The 19,543-nt window shown below is 47.0% G+C and overlaps 1 long non-coding RNA gene across 1 annotated transcript; it reads left to right on the top strand.

Moving 5' to 3' along the window:
- The first annotated feature begins 490 nt into the window (after positions 1-490).
- LOC120866550 lies at positions 491-14,154 on the top strand. Its single transcript, XR_005721681.1, has 2 exons — positions 491-829; positions 13,949-14,154. It is a non-coding gene; the product is annotated as an uncharacterized LOC120866550 (long non-coding RNA).
- The last annotated feature ends 5,389 nt before the right edge of the window (positions 14,155-19,543 follow it).

Below are 19,543 nucleotides of genomic sequence, written 5' to 3'. Positions count from 1 at the left end.
CATTTTTCTGCCTTCCCCCGTCACCCCCCCAGCAACCCCGTGCCAGGGATGAATGTGAGCCTCTGTTCTCTGGGTCCACCGTCCCGGGTCCCACACGGGGGACTGGAAGAGAATGGGCCACAGGAATGCACCCAGAACAGAGCCAAATTGTTCAAGCCACATGCAGAAGAAAGAAAAAATGGATGGGGGTGGGGGTGGGGGGGTTGTTGGCTGGAAGAAGAAGAAAAGCTTTTCTTGTTGGTTCAATTTCTGCGGAGATATTGGAGGATAACGCAGCTATTTGGGGGAGGGGGGCACATCAGGGGAGCAAAAAAAAAACACCCCAAGAGAGCCGAGGTTTATCGGCACAGTGGCCCTTACAGAAAGGTGACATTTGAGAGAACAATTGCTAGGTTGTTTGGGCACATTTGCTGTATGAATGAAGCTTAAGAAACGCTGTCTTTGGATCGCCGCGAATAGTCATCTTCATCATTGCTGCGAGCTCTCTCTCTCTCTTTCTCAGTTCCCTTATGAAATAAGGGCACACAGGTAAAAACAAAGCACTATAAAAGATCAGACCGAGGTATTCTGTGGGCTCATTCAATGTCGGGAGCGGGTGTTCGGCACACCGACGCTGAGGCTTGCGGCTCGGACCTGAGGAGAAGCAGGCCTGGGCGGGACCCCCGGGCCCCTCTCCACGACCAGGCTGCGTTCATCGGGGTCGTGTCCTGGGTCGGCTAGACCGAGGGACAGGGCAGAGCATGGCCGAGTCAGACCCCCTTGGATTTTGCTCCTTTTGAGTCTGGATGTTGAACCTAATGTTTTTGGTCAATCCTCTTGCCAGATCTAGGTGAGTAGCTGCCTGGGTTGAAGAGCTGTGTGTCAGTCGCACGGGACTTGTTTTCCCTCTACTCAGACAGACCATTAGGTGGTGATTTTTTCTATTCCTTTGGCCACGGTCTAGGTACTGGTGGTGACCGCAGCCTCACAGCAGCGCCCTGTCTGGCTGGCTGCTATGGGAGAGGCAGGCCAAACCCTGCGAAGGAATGGCCTTGATGTGTATGGATGAGCGGGGTGGGCTCGTTGGGTTTGGGGAGATAATGAGCAATGGCTGTGTGCACGTAACATGGTTCTCCTCCTGGCAAGGAAGCTTTCTTGCCTTGGGTCCCTGCTGGGCCTTTGCCTCCTACCATCACCTCATCGGTAACCCTCCCTTGCTTTGAATTTGCAACATTCACCAGAAGTGGACAAGGGAGCCCTTGGCCCTGTCTGGTTTCAAAGAGACGTAGCTCAGGCAGGCGTGAGCAGCAGGCACCAGCTGTGGATCTGGTTTCTGCCCATGAGTGGTACTTGGGGAGCATCCTTTCTGGAAAGTCCATCCACATGCAGATGCTGGTGACCTGGGCCCCTACAGACTGGACCTCTCGGTGGACAAACAGCTCTGTGCCTCATTGGAGGCGAGCTGTTCTTTGCTCTGCTATTTGTTCTCCTTCTTGTGGGTCATCATCACCATTCCTGGGAAGCTGATCTAGTAATAACGCAGTTCTGCAGAGCGGACTATCAGGTTTGGATGAGTTTGTGCCTGTATTTGTGGGTGGACAGGCCCCACTGAATGCGATGGACATGCTTCAGATACTTCCTTTACGAAGCCTCGAAAATGCCCTCCTGCTTATGGTCAGTGTGATAACATGAGGTGCTTAGTTCTAGACATCCTAAGGAGAAAATTGTTTTAGCAGCTGTATCTTCCCATCTGTCTTGTCGTTAGTGAATAATTCTCAAGAGTGATGTGTATACATTCTATACGATTAGGCTCTTTTATGTTTATGCCTTTAGCCTCAGGATTTTAGGTACTTTCCAAATGACCTGTTTATTATTATTAATTATTTTTAACCTCCATTTTGCGAAGCCAATTCAGATAGAATTTCAGTTGCATTCCAATTTTACAAAAAAAGGCTTTCTGGAGTTTAACTAAAACATTAGACTTCCCATATGGGAAAGAGAATGTGTGTGTGTGCGTGTGTGTGTTGGCACACACTATCAAAGTTATATGCAAACAGTGGTATACTGCTTCTTCTGTCCGGATGTGTGGATATAGATAACATGCAATATAAAATAATTATTGTGACTTGGTCATTTCCATCCAGACTATTTCCTTCAGCAGAAGCTTGTCTGATAGCCTGCTGCATGAGAAATGTGGCGGAAGCCTGTAAAGACGTGGATTCGTAGGAACGGGGTTAGAGTTAATACTTTGTAAATGTAACTCATAGACATGTGCAAAGTTTAACACCTGTAGGTTTTCTCAGCAATGAACCACAGATGCTTGAAGGCTTTCTCAATTTGCCATCACATAGAAAATGTCCTCTTTTTTTGCTCCACATTGAGAGTTTCTTTCCCAGGCCTGTGTTTTCCAGACAGTACTGATTCCTCTGGAAACAATAGGATTTTGAACATGGCTGCTCTAAGAGAAACCTGCCTAACATGGTAGGGAATCAGTAACATTTGAAGAACAAAGGGATGATTGAATTGTTTCCTGCACTGTAGGTAATGGTCACCTCTATGTTTATTTACATTCGCAGGTACTCTTTTGGGTAGAATATTCACAGAGTTATTGGACTAGCAGTCTGGACTCAACTGGCAAATTCTTTCAATGTCTCATTTAATTTATCAGTAACTTAAATGTAGTTAATCAGTCAGTTGGTATTAGGTGATGCAGGAGACCACCTGCAATGCAGGAGATTCAGGTTTGATCCCTGGGTTGGGAAGATCCCCTGGAGCAGGGTATGGCAACCCACTCCAGTATTCCTGTCTGGAAAATCCCATGGACAGAGGAGCCTGATGGGCTGCAGTCCATGGGGCTGCTGCTAAGTTGCTTCAGTCGTGTCCGGCTCTGTGCGACCCCATAGACAGCAGCCCACCAGGCTCCCCCGTCCCTGGGATTCTCCAGGCAAGAACACTGGAGTGGGTTGCCATTTCCTTCTCCAGCTACAGTCCATGGGGTCACATTAGTTGGACATGACTGAGCAATTAAGCCACTGCCACATACATATCACAAATCTTTCTATCCTCCAACTTTTCTTCTTTGTATGTCTCTCATAACCATCTATGTAATCAATATATATTGAGGGGGATAAAATTAAAGACTTCGTTTCCTCTGTGATTACAGGTCTGAAATATGTCTGCAGTATAAGGATGTGGGTACCAAGTTTGGGAACGATTAAATTTCCCTCCTGAAACATATCCCTAACTCTTGAAAGGAGACTGGATGGGCCAGCAGAGTGATAGCACAATGGCCAATGGCTGTTGTTCACATAAGGTGTGAGGGGGAGTGGGGGTCCCGGTGGGCCAGTGGCTAAGACTTCACATTTCCTCTGCAGGGGCCGTGGGTTTGATCCCTGGTCAGGGAACTAAGATCCCACGTGCTGTAGCGAGCGGCCAAAAAAAAAAAAAAAAGCTGCAAGGGGAGATAGCACAGTATTGAACACCAACCACGAGCTGAGCTGTAATCTACAGCAGTGTTGTAAGCATTTTGCCCAAATTGGGCAAATCAATTGCCAGTGACGCCTGGCCCCAGACATCTGCCTCTTACAGACTTACAGGGGCGTGGGGACCCAGGGCTCAGACACATGCTTTATTCACTGTTTACTTCCTCTGCTTATTAGCCTTGTGGGTGAGGGCGGCATTAAGCACTGGCCCAGTCGCCTTCTAGAACGACGTGGCAAAATGCAGGAGAACACACTGTCTTGTGTTTGGGGCTTTAAGAGCCTCTGAGGTGACCTGGCGCTGGGGAGAATTTGAGAGCAGAATGGCTTATAACCACTGCTCTTGGCTAATAATTGCGCTAATCTTTTCGAGGGAGGTTTTGTGTGCATGCACGTTCCCCCTTTCCTCAATCCCTGAGTCAGAGAACAATAGAGGAACTGTGTTTCTGCACTATTCCATGAGATAGGTCAGGGGACAGGGTGCAGGTCTGCGGTGGAAGACCCGCCGGGCATTTGACCAGAGCCATCTCGAAGGAACCTGAGACCCGGGCAATAGGCTTTGGCCAAACCAAAGGGAAAGAGTTCAGCAGCTGAGCCTTTTGAACAGCAACTGTTTTGGGGGTTAGCCGATCCCATGCCCGTTGGGGAGACCTCAGAAGCAAGTGCAAGGCTTGCTGGAAGAGAGGAGAGGGCGTGTATGTGTGTGTGTGTGCGTGCGTGCGTGTGTGTGTGTGTGTGTGTGTAAGGGGGGATGGCAAACATGCTTACCCTTAAAGTCAAGTTGTCAGTTCTATGAGTTAAAATCATCTACAAGGCTATTCTGCAACGAGGACATGCCCTCTGATGTAGCAAATGTTATTTAAATGTTCCATTGTGATGAGAGTACTCCTAATAATTTAGAAAGTAAGTGCTAAGTAAATATTCACGCCTAGAGTTCAGAACAACAAGCCAAGGGTTATGAGACACAAGGGCAGGTAAATCTCCCAGAACATCTTTCACAGTGGGCGGGAATGTCCTGTCTTCTCCCCGAAACCCGGCACACGGTCCCGTCAAACATCTGGCATTTGCCGCTTGCTTTTTTGTGAATTTCCACAGGATGGCTGGGCATTGTGGAAGCAGGCTGCCCATGTATCAGCTGGGAGAAGCATGGAGGTTTGCTTTAATCTGCACTGGAGTGTAGCTGCTTTACAATGTTGGGTTACTTTCTGCTGTACAGCAACATGAACCAACCATTTGTTGTTGTCACTGTTTAGTTGCTAAGTCGCATCTGTTTGTGACCCCATGGACTGCAGAGCGCCAGGCTTCCCTGTCCTCCACAACCACGCAAGTACGCATGACATGGACTGCCCTGGTGGCTCAGACGGTGAAGAACCTGCCTGCATTGCAGGAGACCTGGGTTCAATCCCTGGCTTGGGATGAGCCCCTGGAGAAGGAAATGGCAACCCATTCCAGGACTCTTGCCTAGAGAATCCCTTGGACAGAGGAGCCTGGCGGGCTACTTTTGGGCTATCTTCCTGCTCAGGTTACCACAGAAGATTGGGTTGAGTTTCCTGCCCTGTACAGGATGTCCTCCTTAGCTATCCATCTTATACACAGTGTCAACAGTGTGCACGGGTCAATCCCAACTGCAGAGTATTTTAATACTCCTCTGCCTCTCTGCCCTGGGTTTCCCAGTTACTCACTTTCGGAGGTGTTTTGCATCTCTCCCCGTCTGCTCCCTGTTCGGCAGCTGCTGGGTTTAGGACCGAGGAAGCTGGTGTGGCTGGTGGGCAGAGGATGTTGCTAGTGTAACCTGGCAGGGCTGCACACTGCTGGCGTTGAAGGGCAGTGTAAATGAGAGGCAGTGGGGATGTTTCCACGGTGGTGGCAGGAAGGGGTAACCTAGCTGGTGGCTTCGTTGCAGGATGCCCTTGGGGAGCAGCTGATTTGAATCAGACTGAGAACTGGGCAAGGACACAGTTTCTCCTCTCGCAGACCCCGGGAGTTCTCCAGCCTACCTTTTCCAGCTCCCCACGAGCATTTCCAAATTGAAAAAAAAATTAAAAATACGTGTGGAAAAATACAGTAAAAGTGACAGCGCCTTCCCAGTTTCCGACGGTTCTGTTTTGACTTTGCAATCAGCCAAGCTGGAGCCCCCGAGGAGCTGGCTTAATGTGTCGCCGTGAATTATTAGCCGTCTCCCTGCCTCTCCTGCTGGGTGTCCTGGCTCCTGGCCCCCAGCCACTCAGTGACTGGTTAATCTTGTGTCCCTTCTCTCCAGCTTGCGACTCTGCCTGAAGGGATCGGTTTCTCTTCCTGGAGTCAGGTTTGAATTCACTTCATTGTCACCTCCCAATTGATTTTTTCGCTAAGCAGTGGCTGAAACAGAGGGGTGATGGGTCAGCGCAGGAAGGGAGGACCCCAGAGTCAGCTCTCCTGTGGTCCGGAGTGCCCTGCAGAAGTCTGATGGTTTAGTACATACATTTCTCTGGCTTAAGGGTCAAAGCACAGAAAGGCTTGTTGTGGAACTGGGATGATACGAGGTCGAGGCCGCTGGGCAGCAGGTGGAGAGAGACTCTCATGAGCGTGTCACATCAGCAGAGTCGATCTCTGGGGCATCCAGGCCTCTCTTTGGGCATTTTCTCTGTTTCCCGTCCCTCCTTGGATACCATGTACTTTCATCACGTCACCTGGGTGCTCAGAGTCTCCTCGGGAAGAACCATGCATTCAGACTGTTATCAAAGGCTTTCTTTCCCTTTGCATATTCCCAGTACCATTGTCCTTGAAGCTTTGTACTTTGGGACCATCCACTTCTTAATATGAAAAATTAATCCAAGTTAATTACTTCTTTGGGAGCTGATCTGGTGCATTATGGAATCTGATTTGATGGGTTACTAAAAAAAAAAAAATGCAACTCAAAACTAATGCATCTTTTAGAAACAACTTGGATTAAAAATTCTATTTTTGTAAAATGTCAATTGTAGCATTTTTAAATGGTAGTAAATTTACAAATTTTAATATAAAATATTAAACTGTATATAAATATCATGTAACAAGCTAAATGGGAAAAGATTTGGAAAAGAACAGTACATGTATAATTGAATCACTTTGCTGTACACCTGAACCTCTTACAACATTGTTATCAACCATACTCCAATACAGAATAAAAAGATTTTTTTTTAAAGTGCATATAGTGAAATCTTCCCCTCCAACAACTCAGATCCTTCTTAGTTACAGAGGTAACGGAAACTATTGGTTTGGGGCCTATTCTTCCACAAATGTTTCATGGGCATGTAAGCCATTATATTGCACTGGCCAAAAAGTCTGTTTGGATATTTCCTTTACATTGGATGGAGAAACCCAAATGAACTTTTGGTCAGTCCAATGTGCTCTCTACCCCCTTTACATTTTTATGTGTTTTATTTTAGAAACTTTTAAACCGGCTTTGCGAAGCTATCACAGGGCCCCTCCATACGCCACCACGCATTTTTTCTTTTGTTAACCTCATATTCCTGGGGTCCGTTTGTCACTGCTAAGGAAGCAACGTCAGCCACATGGTTAATAACCAAAACCCATAGCCTATCAGATTGTACTGGTTTCACCCCACTGTCCTCTCTGTTCCTGGATCTCACCCAGGATACCACCTCGTCTTTAACTGTTGTATCTCCTCAGCTTCCTCTCGTCTGTGATCGTTTCTCAGACTTACCTTCTTTTGATGACCTTGACAGCTTGGAAGAGGTCAAATATTTTGTAGAATGCCCCTCAATTTGAGTTGGGTTAATATTTTTGTCATGGCTTGTCCGGGTTATGGGTTTTCGGGAGGATGACCAAAGAGATGAAGTCTGTTCTCATCATCGTAACACAGGGACATACTGTCCCCAAGACTGACCACTGATGGTGGGAACTTGCAGTGCTCGCCAGGTCTTGACCCTGTAAAGTGGCTCCTCTCCTGTACTGTGACTCTTCGGAAGAATGGCACTGAATTCAACCCATACTCCATGGGCACCTCCTTGAAGTCCCTCTAATTTTTAACACTATGGCATGATATTTTACAGGCTTTCTTGTGCCTTGTCCTTTTATAAAAACATATTTTAGAGAGTCCTATATCGGTATTGAAAGAGTGTCCACATTCATTAATAATGTGCATTTATTCTATCGATGTGTTAATCACAGATCAGGTGGCTTAGGGGCAAAGAACTCGCCTGCGATAGAGGAGAGGCAGGAGGCTCGAGTACGGGCCCTGGGTCAGGAAGACCCTCCGGAGCAGGAAACTCTGGCAACTCCAGTGTTCTTGCTTGGAAAATCACACGGACAGAGGAGCCTGGCAGGCTACAATCCATGGGGTCACAAAGAGTCAGACACAAAGACGCAACACCCGCACACATTAACAGCATAACAGATTTAACCAATACCCTTGGGATGGGCATTTAGGTCACTTTAATATTTTGGTCTCAACGATGCTGGAATAAATAACCTGGTTCATGTTCAAATATTCCTGTAGGATAAAATCCTGAAAATTGAATCGCTACTTAAAGAGAACGTGATTTGTAATTTTTCATGCTGTTGCCAAATTACCTTCCAAAGACAGTGAACCAACTTATGCCCTTCTAGTGGGGAGCCTGGTGGGCTGCTGTCTATGGGGTCACACTGAGTCGGACACGACTGAAGCGACTTAGCAGCAGCAGGAAGATATAATCACAATGATTCACTGGAGGGAATTTCAAGTTGGTGGAGGAAATATTTTTAAGTTGGTGGAGCATTCAATGTTTCTGCAAATCTCCTTAAATCATAGCAAAACAGGGAAAAAAAGTTTAGAAATCCAATTATTTCAATGCAACCTGGTCTGTGAGTAATTTAATGAGTCTAGAGCTCAGCCTGGGGCTTCCTCCATGGTTAGCGGTAAAGAATCTGCCTACAATGCAGGAGATGCATGTTCAATTCCTGGGCTGGGAAGATTCCCTGGAAGAAAATCGCATTGACAGAGGAGCCTGGTGGGCTACAGTCCATAAAGTCACAAAGAGTCAGACACGACTGAAGCAACTGAGCACACACAAGCACACAATAATAATACTAGTGATAATAATAGCTAACATTTATTGAGTACTTTCCATGAGCCTAGAATACAGTTAGTACTTTACCCGTACTGTTTCCTTGTAACAACTCTCTAAGGCAGGCAGCTATCGTTTTTCCCGTTTAGAAGGCAAGAAAATCGAGGAAACAGTGGTTAAGTTACTTGCCTGAGATCGCATGGCTCATCATAAGCCATGCACACGTACCCCAGGGATTATGCTTTTCAGTACCGTGTTCTGGGGCAGAATAGTACGTGGAATGGGCAACATTAGGTTTTGCAGAAAGAACCTGGCAGAAACCGTCTCTGCCCTCGAGGGTTTTTATTCTGGTTGAAGCAGCAACACCTGGATGGCTGTAGGGTTGCTGATAGAATACAGGACACCCAGTTACATTTGAGTTCCAGATAAACACCAGTCTTTTTAAGTATAATCACCTCTCAAAGGTTACATGAGACATATTTATAACAAAACCTATCCTTTGTTTATCTAAAACTCAAATTTAGCTGGATGTTCTATTTCCAATAAAAATGATTTTTAAAAAATATAATTCTGTGCAAACACGTCAGGGGAAATTATCCTAAAAAATGTATTTGTTACTGATCTGAAATTCAAATTTAACTGGGTATCTTGCATTTTTTATTTGCTAAATCTGGCAACTTTATATGTGAAGCACTTAGAAAATATTATGCTGATGCAGCATATACTCTGCACTCTTCCTTATCCTCACCCCCCGATTCCCTTCTCCCCATCTTTGTGCTCTTTATCTACATTCTTCCTGTTAGAGCTCCTCTCCACCTCACAAACTCCATCCAGGATCCACAGCCTTATGACACAACAGTCAAGTTCTAGAGCTGTGGCCCGGCGTATCCAATAGTCAATATGGAGGCATTTTCCTTTCTGCCTGGGGTGCCCAGCCCTGGGGAGCGTTCTGCAGCTCCTCAAGCCTCCACTCTCCTCCAGGAGCACCCTCGGCTCTGCCGGACTGCTCTGTCCAACCCCCTACCCCATCCCAAGGCCCCTACCCCATCCCAAGGCCCCCACCCCGCCCAGTGGCGTGCACGGCTTTGCATCAGTCAGGTCACTGCATGTTCATTAATATTCACCAAAGGTGTGGGCTGGGGGCAAAGGCAACCCAGCAGCAAAGGCTCCTTCTTTGTCCTGTCTCTGAGATAGGCTTTCACGGGCATCGGGGCGAGCTGGTGGGGTGGGGTGGGCGGGTGCTCTGGGCCCACTGGTTAACAGTCACCGCCTGTGTATTCTCCAGGATGGGGGCGTTCCGCCGGCTATTTTAAGGCCAGATTGGTGAATGTTGGGTTCCCCTTCGTTTACCTAGGCTCTCAATATTTTCCCTGGCATGCTCCGCAGTGGTCACAGAATGTGGGAAACCAGGCAAGGGAAAAAATTAACGCTCTGTGATGACGCCCCTGGTCGCTGCTGCTAAGTTCCATGGAAAAGACAGGGGTTGGGGGAGCGGGGGGCACCCTATCTGTGTCTATGGGTGTCCCCGAAAGCTTTCAGCTGTTTTGGCACCTACTCAACTCTAGAGATGGTGGAAAAAGAAAACTGGCTGCAAACGCTGTCTGAGGACCGCCTGGCAGCCCAGTCTCCACCCTCTCCGCGGAGTGCCTTCGCCCGCACTGAATGCCCCTTTATCGGCGAGCGATACTGAACTTTTCAAAAATACTGTGTAGGTCCTTGTGTCCCAGATGCCTGTGGCATACAGGCTCTGCTTCCTTTCAAGGGTGTTGGCTGAAAAACCCACCCAGAAACCTGAGAGAAACTTCTCCACTTGGCATCTCGAGAGGCTGACACCAACCGCCTGTTTCTTAGCCCACTGGCCACAAGCTACCTAGTGGACAGTTATTATAAGGAAAGGAAGCAACTTCAGGACCGGGAATTCTGCCATGGGCAAAGCACAGTTATTTAAAAGCCCCACAGGGAGCATTCCCCTCCATCACTTAGACGCAAATGGTGAAGTTTTAGTTCATCACCTTCTATGAGCTGGAGACGGGCTTTGCAAGAACGTTCCTCTTGTCCTTTTGCAGGTTTGGGCCTCTTGGTTAGCGCTGTTTCAATAGAGCCAATAGTGGAGGTCGAGTCTGAGTGTAGGTCTGAAGCTGGTATGTGGTTGGGTCAAGTGTTTGTCAATGCTGTCTATGCACCAGCCATGGGAGCCATCACACTGTGTACGTCATGTCTTTCGACTGCGACAGTGATGCCACGTGGTAGGTATCACTGGACCAGATTTACAGATGCCAGGCTAAGGGCCAGCTTGACAGGATCGGCCTAGAATACCCCCTGGGCTGCAGCTTTCCTTACCCTACATCTCATGAAGAGAACCTTTCTCTCCAGTACTTGTCCACCCACTCGCACGTTTGTTTCACTCTTCCTGGAAAAACTGATCACACCTGAAGTTGAGAGGTCCGCTAGAAGATTCTTCAGTCATTTATCACATATTTGTAACTGAGTTCTGTTCAGATAAGAGCGCTGTATTCTCACTGCTCTTTCATCAAATACCGTCACGGAGGCTGCACCCCAGAACTGGTGTCTTTCTGTCCCTACCTGGATGGGCTCTGTGGACTGGAGGACCATTTGTGTCTTTAACTGGTCAGAAGACAGGCTGTTAAATGAGGCTCTGGTTGACTCACATTGGACTTCAGGATGTCACAAGCAACTTGCCTGCACGTGTGCGTGCTCAGTTGCTTCAGCCGTGTCTGACTCTTTGCAGCCCACCAAGCTCCAGCCCACCTTCAGAATAGCCTTATGAGACACATACTATTATTGTCCCCATTTTCCAGATCAGAATGTTTAAGCTTGATGTAACTAGCAAATTGTTGTCACCTTTGAACTCAGATTTTTCCTTTTTTTAGGGCAAATATAGTTTTATCCATCTTTTTTTTTTTTTTTTTTGCAACCAAGCACATCATCTTATATTAAGATCTGAACATCACTTACCGAGTTCTGATGCTGTTGGAGGCGTATTTAACTGGTAAGCATTAATAAATGTTAAGATATTTCTAGAACCAGAGTAAAAGATCATTTTGGTGGTTAAGAGTCACTGCCACAAAACACTCTGCCTTGTTTATTACAATGAATGCTAAAAACTAGAGACATGATCCCACAGAAAGTTTGTACCAGCTTATATTCCTATGAATCACAGTTGTGTCTCACAGAGAATGAGATACAGATTTCTTGAGATCGATATGGTTCTATAATAACTGCAGAAAATTTAAATTTGTTCAATAGTTGGAAATTTGTTCTTTCAAATGTCAGCATGAAAGCTGTTCAGCTGAAGCTGGTCCCACCCCCATTCTGGGATGAGTCACAGCTGGTGACTGGGGTAGGGGAAGAAGATGTTACACAATGTCTACAAAAGTAATGGAAAGTTGACATAGGTGCTAAGATGACCAATGGTAAGACAGAGAATGAGAATCTACAGCGATTTAAGAATGTGTTTTCTAAGCATCACACCCAGACTCCCCCTTACATCCTCTGTTCTTTATTCCTGAACCTTACAGTGGGTTGGCAGGGGATGTGGAGAAAACAGAGGTCCTGCAGCCGTGCTGAGAGATAGGAAAATCAGACGTTTCTTTTCAGTCACTTCTCTCTACCTAGCTTGGGTGTTCAGACTACTTTCTCTTTCCTCTGCGCCTTTTCCTCTTCTCCATTCGTTCAACCTTTGAAAAAGAAGTCCAATTTTCCCATCTTGAGCCATAAGTATTTTGATAAGGAGCTTGTGCTGTGCTTAGTCATTTAGTCGTGTCCGACTCTTGGTGGCCCCATGGTCTGTGCCCCGCCAGGATCCTCTGTCCATGGGGATTCTCCAGGTAAGAATACTGGAGTGGGTTGCCATGCCCTCCACCACTTGGTTGGGAAGATCCCCTGGAGAAGGGAAAGGCTACCCACTCCAATATTCTGGCCTGGAGAATTCCAGTCCATGGGGTCGCAAAGAGCTGGACACGACTTGAGCAATTTTCACTCACTCACTCACTTCAATACTATGAGAATAGTCTTTTGCGTTGGTCAGAAAGTTCATTTGGGTTTTCTGTAACATCTTACAGAAAAACTCAAACTTTTTGGCCAACCCAATACTATATGAAACAAGAGAAGGGAGGAGAACTGCCTAGAAAATTAGACTGACCATCCACCGGGAAAGTGTACATGCATCTGTGCTTTCTCTCTCTGCTAGGAAGAGGGCCCATCTCTTTCAAAAGGTTTTTAACCGTTGAAGAATCACTGCTGTGGGCAGGCAGGCAGCCCATGTGAGAAGAATCACTACCATGGGCAGGCCTGGCAGCCCATGTGAAGCCATAGTCGTTTAAGAGAGAACAACAATGCTTACGGGAGTCAACAGCCAGAACACAACATAGGTTTCTACAGACTGTAGGCAGGAATAAGGTTAAACATTGTCACCTGCTATCAGAATGACCCAGGACTTGGATGCAGTACTTTGAGGCAGACTCTGTACAGCTTAAAGGACTAACCTGAACAGGGAAGGATGCTGAAAAAACCCAAGTTGCTCTCAAGTGACCACGCCATCAAAAGCAGATAATGCATCGGCCAGCAAAATCCAGCTGCCCTACAGAGAGTCTGTGAATTTCCAGTTCACTGTTAAAGCTGGAGGAGTGGGTTAGATGTCCAACTCATCAATCCTTGGTCAAATCTCATCCCCTTTGTGTGTGTGTGCTTAGTCACTCGGTTGTGTCCTACACTTTGACACACTTTGGAGTGTAGCCTGCCAGGCTCCTCTCCCATGGGATTTTTCTCCAGGCAAGAATACTGGAGAGGGTTGCCATTTTTCTCCTTCAGGGGATATTTCTGACCCAGGGGTTGAACCTGCATCTCCTGTGTGTCTCCTGCATTGCAGGCGGACTTTTAATCCGCTTCCCTATCCCCTATCCTGCCTCCAAACCAAAACAACATCAACTACATCTGCATGTGGCCCCTAGGAGGTCTGGCCAAACAGCAAGAGTCAGGGACAAGACCCAGATTCCTCTTTTAAGAGCTGGGTTTTTATTCTTGATTGTATCATGAGCACACAGAGCAAAACAGAGCTCCCCAGTGCTGGGAGAGAAAGTTGTTAGGACTGAGGGGAGTGGAAGCTCTCCTGAGGTGTATGGGGAGGAGGTAATGGTTTTCACTGAATTCCTTTTTATATTTTATTTAGATTAAGTTCTGCTCAGCAGGGTGATTTCTTAATTAGAGCTGCCCAGTCAGGCAGACCTCCAGCTCAGACCCCTGTGTTGCCGTCTAAGGTTTCATGAGGGACCTTATTTCCTGAGTTCTAATATTTGAATAGTATGCAGTCGATTTCAATGGGAGGAAAAGACATGTAATTTAATCATCTTTATTAGATTTTGCCCATGGATTGGGAGAGGGGAAGGAAAGAGGAGGGACACGTGTCGTCTCTGTTAACTTTTTTCTTCTACTCTTTTCTTCCAGTGGTTGAAGGAAGAGCAGATTCCACGGCCGTTTCTTTTTCCTTCATTTTTCAAACAAAGAAGCTAAAGGAGAACCTCAGGCCCCCAAAAGAATCGCGTTCCTTGCAGGACTTTTCAAGACTTGGTGGCCAGATTTATGTAAACAAATCACTCAGTTCCTCCTTTGGTAACCTCGATCCTGAGAGTGAACATGGGTCTCTCATAGATTTTTGTTCTTTCCATCACTGTAGAAGTTTCAGACTGTGCTCAGCGAGACATCACAAAATTACTCAGCCATAAAAAGAATGAAATCATGCCACCTGCAGCGCCAGGGATGGGCCTAGAGATTGTCATATTGAATGAAGTGAGTCAGGTGGAGAAAGACAAATGCTGTATGAGATCTCTTGTACGTGGACTCTCAAAAAGTGGTGCAAACAACTTGTCTACAAAATGGAGAGTCAGAGATAGAAAACAAGCTTATGATTACCAAAGGGAAGGGGAGAGGGAGGGATACACTGGGAGACTGGGGCTGACATACACACACTAGTATATGTAACACAGAGAATCAATAGGAACCTACTGCAGCACATGGAGCACTACTCAGCGCCCTGTGTTGACCTAAATGGAAAGGAAACCCCAAAGAGAGGGGATATATGTATATGTACAGCTGATTCACTTTGCTGTCCCTGCACTGCAGGCAGATTCTCTACCACCTGAGCCACCAGGGAAGCCCTTCTAGGGCTTTCTAAGTAACAGAACATTGCAAATCAACTATTACAACACAAATTAATCTTAAAAACAGCCCTTACAAAATGGAAGAAAATTAAGGAGAGAAACGATCCACAGGGTATTCTCTTACCTGCCCTAAACTGGCATCATTTTGTCCACCATCCAGGGAGGAACACCAGCCTATAGAAAGAGAGAAAGAAGATCTGAAGCGGATTTAAAGAAGAGAGGTCTGGGTCTGTCGGGCTGCTGTCCTCAGGATAAGACAGGAAAACTGACCAGGAACAGACGAGAGCAAGTAGTTAGCATGAGCTCTTTTCAGAAGAAATCAATCTACTGGCATTTTCCAAGACAGACAAAATTCAGCACGGCGTGTCCAAAAGAAAAAGAAAAAACAATGTGTTCACCAGTCTCCCAACTGTCCAGCTAAATGCAAAGAAATGCACACCTTTCTTGTCTTGGGGATTCCCACTCTGACGGGCACATCCGATGAGAATCTGAGTACTTTCACTTTATTTTCCCCAATGCATCCGCAGGCACGTGCGTGTATCCACACTCACACGTGCACATACATGCACACACACTCTGCAGCCCGCGGCTCCCCCTCATGCTCCTATCCTGTTGATCTTTCTTCACTTAAAAATTATCAGCGAAGAATTTATTCATTTGGGAGAATTCCAGGCACTACATTTACGTTTAGTTCCGATGAAATGGGATCCAGACTTTGCGAACTTCGCTGTTTTGCAGATAAAACACCAAGGCGGGCCCTCGTTATCCGCAGATTCTGCCCTTTCTTTTCCCTCCTGCCTTTTTGTCTCTAAGCGATTTTAAGCTTGCTTGGAAAGTCTTATAACAGAGGCTGAACTTTTTATTTTTCACATCTATTTCAGGAGGATTTTTAGTTAAGGATAATGAATTTATCTCTAAACAGATGGAAGAGTTTTACCAAAGCCAGAAAAGACACTTTGGCTAATATCCCCTATAGGCTGATCTTAATCCTCTCATTGTTCAGAATGCTTGGTCTCTGAGTCTTATTTCTGTGCCAAATGTCTTTATTAAATCATTATATTAACATATGAAAAAAATTCCATGACAATGTGCTTCCCTGTGTGATCAAAAGTTATCCACAGCTCTGCTGATGGCCTATTTATTCTGAAATCCAAAAAGGTAAAATTCTGGTAGAGCCCAATGTTTGGCCAAGTTTCTCAAAATTCACTGTAATATGGCTGGAGGGTTACTAGGTCCTAGCCAGGAAAAGGTCTAAATTTAATCAAGTTAGTAGTCCCCAGCACAAAGAAAATGAAAAATGGGCCTTCCATTCACCCACAGAAGTGAATTCTTGGCCACACTGTCCTGTGGTTTGACCTGTAGAGACACAATGAGTCTGTCATATCCATTTTGATTTAAAAAGAAAAAACCCAAGTGGCAAATTCAAAGACAAACTGCCCTAGTGAATCCAGGGGTGTGGAATGGGGAAAAGAGTTTGCAAAGTCGAGATAAAAAGAATAAAAAAGAAAAGAAGAAAAAAAGAGAGAGAGAAAAAGAAAAAACTCAAGAGAAGCACTTTGGTGTATTCGGATATTGGATTTTGACAGTAAATGAAAATAACAGTTAAGATTTTTGAATGCAAAATTAATGTGTGTTCATTGTTGGGGGTAGAAATCACTCAACCCTACCACTGGATGGAAATGTGTATTTGTTGTGGATTCCTAGACTTGATTTCTGTCTTCAGGCAGAAGTGAGCTTGAAAGAGCGGATGCCAAGGTGTAGTCTCAGCACAGTGGGGCTCAAACTCCGGGATCTAATGCCTGATGATCTGAGGTGGAGCGGGTGCAGTAGTAGACATAAAGGGCAAGATAAACGCAATGGACTTGAATCATTCCAAACCATCCCCCACCCTACCCTGCCCATGGAAAAAGCGTCTTCCATGAATCCGATCCCTGGTGGCCAAAAGGTTGAGGACTGCTGGTCTAGAGTCATGGGGCTTTACGGGCACTGTGCATGCTCAGTTGCTTCAGTCCTGTCTGACTCTTCGTGAACCCATGGACTGTAGCCCACCAGGCTCTTTTAGCCCATGGGGATTCTCCAGGCAAGAATACTGGAGTGGGTTGCCATGCCCTCCTCCAGGGAATCCTGCTGACCAAGGGATCGCGCCTGCATCTCTTAGGTCTCCTGCACTGGCAGGTGGGTTCTTTACCACTACTGCCACCGAGGAAGCTGCTTATGGCACTAAAAAAGAACCTCAAAGAGAGACCAAACTCAGAAGGTTCCAGGACTATGGCCTGTCAGGTGGAACTGGAGGGCTGGGTGGACCACGCAAAGGCAGCTGGCAGCAGGGTCCAGAGGAAGCAGTGGACACAGCGGGACGTGTGTGACTGGAGACCTTGGGTAGCAACATGATGCAGCAGAGGAGGTGGGAGGAGTGCGGCCCACGCCAGAGAGGGAAGGCGGTGGCAACAAAGAGCCTGGCCCTGGAGATGCATTTCGAGTCTTTAAACCTTTTAAAGATGGTTAACCCTAATGACCTTTCTTGCTTCTTCCACAGGCCTTAGTAGCTCCTATTACTATCAACTATCTGCCATGTTAAAAATAAACGTTTCAGAGGGCTTCCCTGGTGGCTCAGTGGTAAAGAATCCACCTGCCAATGCAGGAGACACAGGTTTGATCCCTAGTCTGGGAAGATCCCACGTCTCAGGGCAACTGAAAGCCATAACTGCGCTTTAGAGCCCGTGCCCAGCACCAGGAGAAGCCGCTGCAGTGAGAAGCCCGTGCACCGCAACCAGAGAGCAGCCCCGGCTCTCTGAAGCTAGAGAAAGGTCCTGAAGAGCAACGAAGACCAAGCGCAGCCAAAAATAAATGAATAAGTAAATAAATAACATTATAAATAAATACATTTCTGTTTGGGAAGCAAGGGTGATTTTCCTCTTTTCACTTTAATTGCAACCGTAACGTACTCATGACCTGGCGCCCCAGGAGGTCTGGCTCAGGGACCCATGCTGATATAGTGACTGCAACTATGTTGCTGTTCAGTCACCCAGTCGTCTGACTTTCTGCGACCCCATGGACTGCAGCACGCCAGGCTCCCCTGTCCTTCACCATCTCCTGGAGTTTGCTCAAACTCAAGTCCACTGAGTCAGTGATGCCATCCAACCATTTGGTCCTCTGTCGTCCCCTTCTCCTCCTGCCTTCAATCTTTCCCAGCATCAGGGTCTTTTCCAGTGAGTCGGCTCTTCACATCAAGTGGTCAAAGTACTGGAGTTTCAGCCTCTGCATCAGTCCCTCTAGTGAGCAGACTGCAGTGATACCCGCTCTATGTGGGACATGCCCTTGCAGTTGTTTTTCTCCAACAGAAGTAGTGGTTATGCTGGACCATCGGGGGCTGATTCCAGAAAATCATACGCATTGGAAGCTTGTGCTCTAGTCAAAGTCCCCAACCCCTGCAGGCGTGTACCTGCCTCCCCGCCAGAACAAGTCTTCCAATAAAAAAGTGAAAGGGAAGCAACAAACCTCTGCATACCAGGGCTTTTGCTCCAGGGTGTGTCCCACCAGCCACAAGCCGCAGGTAGAGGGGTGCAGGTCACCTGAGACTCCAGGACGATCGCCACCCTTTGCTTTTCGTCTGCAAAGAGGAAACAAGCTGTGGCACCCAGTGCAGGCAAAACTGGAAAGTTTAAACAAGAAACACCATTATTAGAAAAGTTGGTGTTAAAAAAAACTCTAGGAACTCCCCTGGTGTTCCAGGGTCAGACACTCCATGCTGCCAATGCAGGGGCTCAGGTCCCACCCGTAGTCAGGGAATAGATCCCACATGCTGCAACTAAAGAACCTGTATGCTGCAACTGTGACCCAGCACAGCCAAAAAAAAAAAAAAAAAACCCGCAGAAGCCCCACGTCTGGGGTTTAGGCTGTCTGACCCCAGGGCAAGACAGACTATACACGAAAAACAAACCAATTCTAAATTAGTTTTAAAATATGCACGAAGAAGCCCTTTCCTCGCAGTGCACAGGGATATTTATCAACAGAAAGAATAAGCGACCTGCTATCTTTAAAGCCACCCGCTCGCTTCCAGATGCAAACATGAATCCAGGAAGGCAACTGCTCGAGTCTGTGCGTTTGTGGATGAGGGTGACCCACAGAGTGAAGGTGGAGACCTCACAGCTACAGAGCCCCAAGCTCGGCTTCCTGAGACGTGGAGCCGCAGGAGGCCGGGGCTGGGGGCAGGAAGAGGAGGAAGTGAGGACGGGGCGATGCCTGGGAGGGCTTGGGCCGGTAACCAAGTCCTTCGCTGGGGGCAGGTGAAGTCTCCAGGGTCATTATCAGGCAAACTGCGACAGTGTGGAAGGAGAGAGGCTTCCGGAAGCCTCCCGTTCTCCCTCCTGCCTGCTCCCCTCCTTCTCCTAGCAGTTGATTGCAAGGAGTAGCGGAAGGAAGGATGTATCAAACCCAAAGAAGAAAGGACCCCTGCCATTCACCCCCACCGACACCGACCCTGAATGCAGCGGCGCTTTGCGGGCAGCCAGGGCAGCAGGCAAATATGATTCCGCAAGGACTGTTTTCTTTAGCACCAAGAGCCCAGTGCGAAGGGCCAGCTTCCATATCAAAGGCAAAGGGATCAAGTCTGTGTAATTCACATCAGGTCCTGGACTGGGGCTGGGGGTTCGGTCCAAGCTCCAAGATTTGTGTCAAACACCAGCTGAGTTTCTAGACCTTTCTGTGGCTCTTCTTCTGAGCAAACATGCAAATCCAAATACAGTCTGGCTCTATCAACTACAATCCTACACTCTGTACAGGGCAGGGCAGAGCAATGGGAAGGTGGGATGCCCTTCCCCCGCTAGGTTATCTTCTAGATCTTGAAAGCTCGCTTTTGCTTTATTCTACTAGTCTTCTACTT

The sequence above is a fragment of the Oryx dammah genome, unplaced genomic scaffold (assembly GCF_014754425.2).
Source record: "Oryx dammah isolate SB20612 unplaced genomic scaffold, SCBI_Odam_1.1 HiC_scaffold_8, whole genome shotgun sequence".
NCBI lineage: Eukaryota > Metazoa > Chordata > Mammalia > Artiodactyla > Bovidae > Oryx > Oryx dammah.
Note: the sequence above shows the minus strand (reverse complement) of the source record. Positions and strands in the feature narration are given on the sequence as shown.